Below are 8,147 nucleotides of genomic sequence, written 5' to 3'. Positions count from 1 at the left end.
AAAATGTGAAGGAAAATTAGACATGTTAAAGCTAAGGTCTTGCACAAAAGCTTTGTAGGAAGCCACCCAAGTGAGAATATGAAAATAATTGTGGAGAGAAAAAGAAAGGAAAAACCTTAAAGATAAATGTTTATGCTTCCTTTGTTTTCCATAGCTCTGTTTTTAAATTTAAATGCTGACTCACGTGTTTGAAAATGCACTATCTACCTGTTCAGCCTCTCCCAGGCTTGGTCCATCCTGCTTCATTTCCACTGAACTAAACAGCTTTACTTCTTTATCTGTTAAATTTCACCCAGAGGTTTTGAAACAATAATGGAAATACACTTGTAGGATCCTTCCACAACTCAGATTACATTTTAACTAAAGATATTGCTTACACCCTTTAGGACAGAGAAAATAAAATATTGTTACAATTGTTTACTAGAAAAATTTGATTCCTTTTCAACCTATCTTTGTGTAGCATTGTAAAGAAGCCAACGGGAGAAAAAGTGGTCAGGCCCCTTCCTAGCAATTTATTACTTCTTTCTGAATGATTCCCTTTTTTATTCAAACTCTATGAAGGCTTACCTTAAAAATATACAGTGCTATTGTGTTCAGCAAGTTGCCTGATTTATGAAACCAGGGTCACCATTTCTTGCTGTCAGTTGTATGCCATCAGTTATTGTAAGCACCTATCACTCATTAGATATGGAATTATTGGAGTCTACAGATAATCTTTTAGAAGACTTTCACACATGCAGGTATTGGGGTACAGTACCCAAGAGCTGCTTTCCAGCTAGCCAGTGAAAGAAACAGTTCAGGACACATCCTTGGGTGATAGGAATTGTTGTAGCTCTTTGCTTTTCTGATTTACATCAGCTCTGAGAATCAGGCCTATTATCAGTGACCTTCTACCCAATCATTTTTGGCAGTTTTGCTCTGGAACGGTGCAGCAACGCTGAGACATTGTCCCAGAAAAATACAAAATGTTATACACCATCTCACATCAGGTATTCTGTACCTCACATTGGTGGAACAAAGCATGTTATTTCCACTTCGTGGAAGAAACCAACATTGTTATTTCCACTGCTCTAGTGTCAGGACTTTTTATTTCCACTGCAGTGGTTGTTCAGGCTCTCATAACCAATAAGCCAACATCCACCCTGCCGAAAAAAACCCAACAAAACAGCAACCCAACAACAACAAAAAAAAACTTGGTTAGTCTGAAACACATTAGAGCACACAAAAGAAAACTGACTCCGGGCTGCAGACAGAATGGAAATGTCTGTTCTCCTGATAGCAGTGAGTGAGATTTGACTAAAAAATGATATTTTTCTGACACATCAGCAACCTTTGGATTCTTTTCAGTTCTCCAGACGATGTAAATGGGAAAAGAAAAAAAAACAACAAAACCACAACAACAAAAACCCACCACAAAACAGCAGTCAGAGGGCGTCTATTGATTCCACATGAGCTTCAAAGAGAGGAGTGGAAACACGTACTACTTGCTTACAGTTGTTTAAAATAAATACCACTCAGGTTTAAAGCTTTTGGATACAAGTTGTCAGATACGTATATGCCACGGCAGGGAGTAAGAAGTCTTGTTTTCATTGCTAACAAGTGGAAAAAAAAGGCCTCTTATCCATGCAACTAAAACTTAGTCATGTTTATATGGCTTTATTAGCACGTGATGCCCTGTTGTAGTGAGGGAAAATGCAAGAGAAAAATGGCAAGATGTTATTTTCTTGTGGAAAATATAATTCTGTTATTTGTGAAAGTAATGATTTTCTCTGTTTTATAAATTAGCACAAAATATGCGCAGAAATATGAAAGTGAGCTTATCCATACAGATTATCACCTTTCACCTTGAAATGTATTTGTAAATGCTCTTTACAACACTTTTTTTTTTCATGAGGCTTTACTTACTCCAGACTGAAAATCCTCAGGCTGGAATTTGGGGATACTCATCTCAATGCCTTCAGCTGGCCCCGTGTGCAAGCAGTGCAAGAGCAGCAAGTCTTCCACCTGTGCAAGCAGGAGATCAGAGCAAGCAGGGCAAGCACTCTTCTGTACCTGGAAAAGCTGTCAGATCCGCAGCAAGGCAGGGCTGGCCGGCGGAGGTCACTGTGGCTCCACACCGCCTGTCCTTGGGTCGCTTTGGGAAAGAACTCTGCTGCTGCTGGAAGAAAGGAAATAGCAACATTTTTATTTTATTTTTTTCCCTCCCCCAGCACGTATAGTTTATAAAAATGGAGACTAACTGATGGCTGTAATTTTGATGGAGATTTACCTGTAGGCAAGATGGCAATCAAACCCACACTATTAACAGAAGGCTGATTGAGTTAATGAATATAATTGTCAACTCTACAAACTGATTCAGTCTGTCTAATAATCTATCAGTTTGTCTTTCCTTTTGCAGTTTGTCCCCATTTGTGTCTTGCTGTACGGTAACTGCAGGTGAATAGCTAAAATCCCTATAAGTATAAAATTGTTCAAGGGAGGACTGATGGATGCGTGGGAAAAAGAAAAGGAGATCTGCTATGCAGTGTAGTATAATTAATCACTGTTCAATTAAAAGAGGTAAATTTGGGTTAGGCAGCTGAACTAGTAGGTAATGTTACCTTTTGTGTTTACCATAGGGTCATGGAGCAAATCCAGGTCTTTCACTCACTGGAGTAAGTCATGATTCAGTGATTAAATGATTTACAGTCTGATGGATGACTTAGCATACAGAAAGCACTCATAAACTTACTCGAGACTGATGCTGCAAAATAGCATTAATATCTTTTAGAGAGTGAGAGAGAGAAGGAGTCAGGAGGACAGGCTCAGAAACACCTCCTGGGGTCAGGGCTTTGGGACACAGCTGGCTTGGTAAGCCTGTAGCAGCATTGCAAAGCCCACCTCCTGGTCTGCAGATTGCCTGCCTGACAGGGCACCCTGAGGGTCTGTGCGGAAGGTCTTTCCATCCTCCCCATCGGTCAGGCTCAGGTTTCACAGAGAAGGGCATGAGAAGATGAAAGATTGCACTGAAAAGTCAGAATAGCCTCAGGCCAGGGTCAAACCAAATCCAGAAGAGCCCTGTCCAGATCATAAAAACCTTCACAAACCCTATGAGTTTCAATAGGGCCAAATGCCGGGTCCTGCATTTTGATCACAACAACCCCAGGCAACCCTACTGGAAAGCTGCCTGACGGAAAGGGACCTTGGTGTGCTGATGGACAATCAGCTGAATATGAGCCAGCAGTGTGCCCAGGTGGCCAAGAAGGACAAAGGCATCCTGGCTTGGATCAGGAATGGTGTGGTGAGCAGGAGGTAATCCTGCCCCTGTACTCAGCACTGGTGAGGCCCCACGTCGAGTACTGTGTTCAGTTTTGGGTGCCTCAGTACAGAAAGGAGATTGAGGTGCTGGAGCAGGTCCAAAGAAGGGCAACAAGGCTGGTGAAGGGCTTGGAGAATATGCCCTACGAGGAGCAACTAAAGGAACTGGGGCTGTTTAGTCTGGGGAAGAGGAGGCTGAGGGGAGACCTCATTGCTCTCTTCAAATACCCGAGAGGTGATTGCAGTGAGAGCGGGGCTGGTCTCTTCTCATTGGTGACAGGTGACAGGACAAGGGGAAATGGCCTCAAGTTGCGCCAAGGGAGGTTTAGGTTGGATATCAGGAAAAACTTCTTTACAGAAAGGGTTGTTAAGCACTGGAACAGGCTCCCCAGGGAGGTGGCTGAGTCACCATCCCTGAATGTGTTTAAAAACTGTTTGGATGTGGTGCTCAGGGACATGATTTAGTGGTGGGTTGTTAGAGTAGCATGGTTAGGTTGCGGTTGGACGTGATGATCTTGAAGGTCTTTTCCAACCGGAGCAATTCTATGATTCTATGATTCTAGGAGCAGTTAGTCAAAGTGACCTTGACAGGTGTATTAGAAAAAGCTTACATACATGGAACTTTTGAAAGAGGCATGCACATGCCTCCTTTATAGAGCTTGACTCCAGTGCTCAGAGCTACCATCACTGCAGGGTGAGGGAAAGCAAACAGCAAGAGTAACCTGCATCTTCCCTGGGGTCAAACAGAAAAACACAAGAAACAGCTGCCAATAATGTAAATAAGTGTTACAGCATGAGGTAGTAAGACATATGCCTTTCACATGGGAAAAATCTGTATTTGCTAGGAAGCCGCTTGTAAATGGTACCAGCAAATCTGAAAGGAAGGTGTGTGCACTCATGGCAAATGAGGTCAGAATTAGACAGCAAGAGCATGTAACTTTTGCTCTTTTTTGTGCAAAGCAACAGATCTCCCTCAACTGCTCCATGAGAATCATAGAACCCAGAATCACCAAGGTTGGAAAAGACCTCTAAGATCATCCAAAGCAATTGTCAGCCTATCACCATTATTTCCCATCAAACCATGTCCCTCAGTACAACATCTAAAAGTTTCTTGAGCACCTCCAGGGACTGTGACTCCACCACCTCTTTGGGCAGCCCTGACCACTCTCTTGGAAAAGAACTATTTCCAAACATCCAGCCTGAATCTCCTTGAGGCCATTCCCTCTATTCTTATTGCCAGTTACATGTTACCTGGGAGAAGAGGCCAATCCCCACCTTGGCACAACCTCCCTTCAGGCAGTTGTAGAGAGTGATAAGGTCTCCCCTGAGCCTCCTCTTCTCCAGACTGAACAATCCCAGCACCATCAGCCTGTCCCCATAAGACTTGTGCTCCAGACCCCTCACAGCTTTGTTGCCCTTCTCTGAATATGTTCCAGGGCCTCAATGTCTTTCTTGTAGTGAGGGGCCCAAAACTGAACACAGTACTCGAGGTGCAGCTCAGCAGGGCTGAGTACAGAGGGATGATCACCTCCCTGCTCCTGCTGGCTACACTATTTCTGATACAAGCTGGGATGCCATTGGCCTTCTTGGCCACCTGGGCACACTGCTGGCTCATGTTCAGCCGAGCATCAACCAATACCCCCAGCTCCATTTCCTCTACTCTGTCTTCCAGCCACTCTGCCCTAAGCCTGTAGCATTACCTGGAGTTGTGGCCAGAGTGCAGGACTCAGCATTTGGTCTTGTTGAACTTCATCCCATTTGTCTCAGCCTAAAAGAATGATCAAGTGAAGTCACCTGAGGAGTTAGATTCATGCATGTTGTATTTTGGCTGTCTGTAAGTGAGTCATTTATGCCACTGAAAGAAAAAGACAAAGACGTGTATGGATCTATGGATCTGACATATCAACATCTTAACAGAAGGTGGTAGGCAGTGACACAGACCTCCTCTGCACATTCTCATGGAAAAAAACACAAAATCTATTTGCAATATGATTCACTAACGGATATAGTGTGAGTGATGTACTGACTCATGGAGCTGCACGGGTGGGCAGAGTCATGTAATTAAAAAGAAAGAGATATAACTGGGGAGACTTATGTGAATTCTCCTAATAAAAAGGCAGGCAACTCTTTGGAAACACAGTCTTATATAGCTGTATGTGGGCAATGCTATGCTTTGCCATCTTCTCTTCACCTACAACTTTTTAAAACATGCGTGATACCACCATGTCTATCTATGTTCTGATGTGAATCTGCATTCTCAAAGCCTTACATGTGAGAGAAGGAAAAAGATTTATAACCTATTGGATCCTATTTCAGCTGCTCCTTAACTATCTCTTACATATCATTCATTTGTTTTAATAGAAGAGCATTTTGCTTGTCCTGTCTTGCAATGTTACAAGTGCAAAGAATCCTCCTCCTCCCAAATTTACTTACTGTTTCACTGCATGTCTCACAGCTTGCATTTGGTTAATACACACTGTCTGAACAGCAGCAAGTTTATCTCCCAGTCAGCTGGATTAGACAGCAGGTTCCAGAGGCTATGCTGCCACTGAATACACTTACATCAAATTTAACATGAAGGGTAATCAATAAAAATATAAGCAATACATTTGTCTCATTCTGCTTTTTTTTATGCTGTACAAATGCCCAAGTACAGATGGCTTTCAGCTATTTCTGAAGAGGTACCATTGCCATTTATGGAGCGCTTTGGGCTTTGCAACAATTTCTAGCACAATGTCACAACTTAAATTTGCTGTGTCCCAATGTTCTTGCAATGCTATCTGATGGGAAACGAAGTCGCTTTTGGTGCTTGCATGTTGATATTACCTGAATCAGCAGTGTCTGTAAGCTATCTGCATATGCAAATTGTCAACAAAACCCCTTTGAAAATATTGAGAAAAAGGAGAGTGGAACTGTGTTAGCATTTCCAGTGAAAGAGTCAATATCTCTTGCTCAAAAATGAAACTAGATAAAGTTTAGTTAACTGAGTAAGACCACTAATCAAACTTTTAATCATAACCCATAATAACAATAGGATTCTTTACTTTTCTGTTTTTTATGCATTTGAAGACTGCCTGATTGGGATTTTTCAAAGGTGGTGAGAGGAAAGCAGGGATTTCATGTGCACTGCTCAAGTCTTGTCATGCCTGTCTGCCTGTGAGAACTGAAGAACTATATAAATTATCAGAAGAGTCAAGAGCAAAAGTGTCGTTTAGGAGAGAAAGAGCTTTTAGTTAAACTACTCTGAGCTTTTCTGTTTGCTTAATTTTAGTGACTAAAAAGCGGTTGGAAAGAGGATGTTGTGTTTTAGATTCAGCATCCATAATGCTTATGTTAGGGTGTGAAAGTTACACTAGATGAGTGATATCTTGGCAGCTCTCCTAGCGACTTAAGTGGGGCAAGATTTTATACATTATTTTTAAAGCAAACAACTGTAGGAAAAAGAAAAAATCCAGAAGAAAATTACTCTGATTTTTCAGTGTAATAATGAAAGAGAAAGAACACCACCTTAGCTTTTAGAAAGATCTGTGGCACATCAGTCTTTCAGAGAAGGGCTTCTGACAGGGCATTGGGTCAGGATTTTTTGTCTGAATGTATCTAAATATCTGCCCCAAGTATGATTCAGGAATAAATGCTAATCTTTTATTTTATTTTATTTTTGGGGAGTGTGGGGAGGTGGATGGGTGGGTATTTTTTTGGCTGAGTAATTTGACAGGGACTTGTCTTTCTCTCGTTTTACCTGAAGAACTAAGATTCCTAACTGGAAATAGTAGCTCAAATTCAGACACATATACAGTACCATGTCAGAGTTACACTTTGGAAAGAATAAAAAATTTTCCTCTTACTTTTAATACTTATTTTGTGATTTTTATGCCACACCAATAATGTTATTATCTCAGCATTGAGAACATGGATATAAACTGTACATTCTCTTCTTTGAAACGTTTAAACCTTTGATGGATAAAATCCTAACAAATGTGATAATAATTAAGAAATAATCCTGCACAATAATGAAAGACATTAGATTTCCATGAGTAAACAGAATATCTCAATTTTTAATATTTTTAAATCTGTGGTAGGCATACGATAATGTTCTTAATTTGTTACTTTTCAATTGAAGATCAAAGGGCATTATAAATTGATTTGGACATTACTTATATTATTCATGTACTCTGTGCCTGGGATTTTCTGAAGTTGTCAGTAACCTTTGAGTGGATTGGTAAAGCAATGTGTGCTCCTTCTATGGCCAAAAACAACATAAGCAAACATCCTTGCTAGTAAGTGTAAATATTTTTCATCTTAAAATCTGATATAACATGATTGAGTTGGCTTTCCAAATGTACTTAGGTGCTACAATGATGGGCAAAGCATGACACCTGAAGTGGGGAGGTCACGTTGGAGGGAATGCTGTTTAGCACAAGGGTGGCTGCTTTAACTTACAGCTCCCCACTGCCAGCAGATCTGTGTAGAAGAGTTCCCCCTCCTCAACCATGCCAAAGCACATACTCAGGAAGCTTATTTCCTGTCCCTGGAGTTGGGCTTATTGATTACTCACATACTTAAACACATGCTTAACTTTAAAAGCTTTGTTAACCTGGGGACTAATTCACTTGCAGCAAGTCTCAGACTTATGCCAAAGGGATATACGTTTAAAAAAAGAGAACAGAAGACAAAAACCAGAATGGATGTATGACGTTAGAACAGGCATTAGGCAGATTTGAGGCACTCAATCCACTGTTGAATCTCACCCACTGATGGAAAGCTGCCTGACGGAAAGGGACCTTGGTGTGCTGATGGACAATCAGCTGAATATGAGCCAGCAGTGTGCCCAGGTGGCCAAGAAGGACAAA

At 41.3% G+C, this 8,147-nt stretch overlaps 1 long non-coding RNA gene across 1 annotated transcript in view; it reads right to left on the bottom strand.

Moving 5' to 3' along the window:
- The window catches only part of LOC110395125, an 82,056-nt gene continuing 75,827 nt past the window's right edge, over window positions 1,919–8,147 (bottom strand). Inside the window, exon 3 of the long non-coding RNA XR_002436181.1 lies at window positions 1,919–2,158. This is a non-coding gene — a long non-coding RNA (uncharacterized LOC110395125). The remainder of the gene's footprint in view (window positions 2,159–8,147) is intronic.

The sequence above is a fragment of the Numida meleagris genome, chromosome 2 (genome assembly GCF_002078875.1).
Source record: "Numida meleagris isolate 19003 breed g44 Domestic line chromosome 2, NumMel1.0, whole genome shotgun sequence".
Lineage (NCBI taxonomy): Eukaryota > Metazoa > Chordata > Aves > Galliformes > Numididae > Numida > Numida meleagris.
Note: the sequence above shows the minus strand (reverse complement) of the source record. Positions and strands in the feature narration are given on the sequence as shown.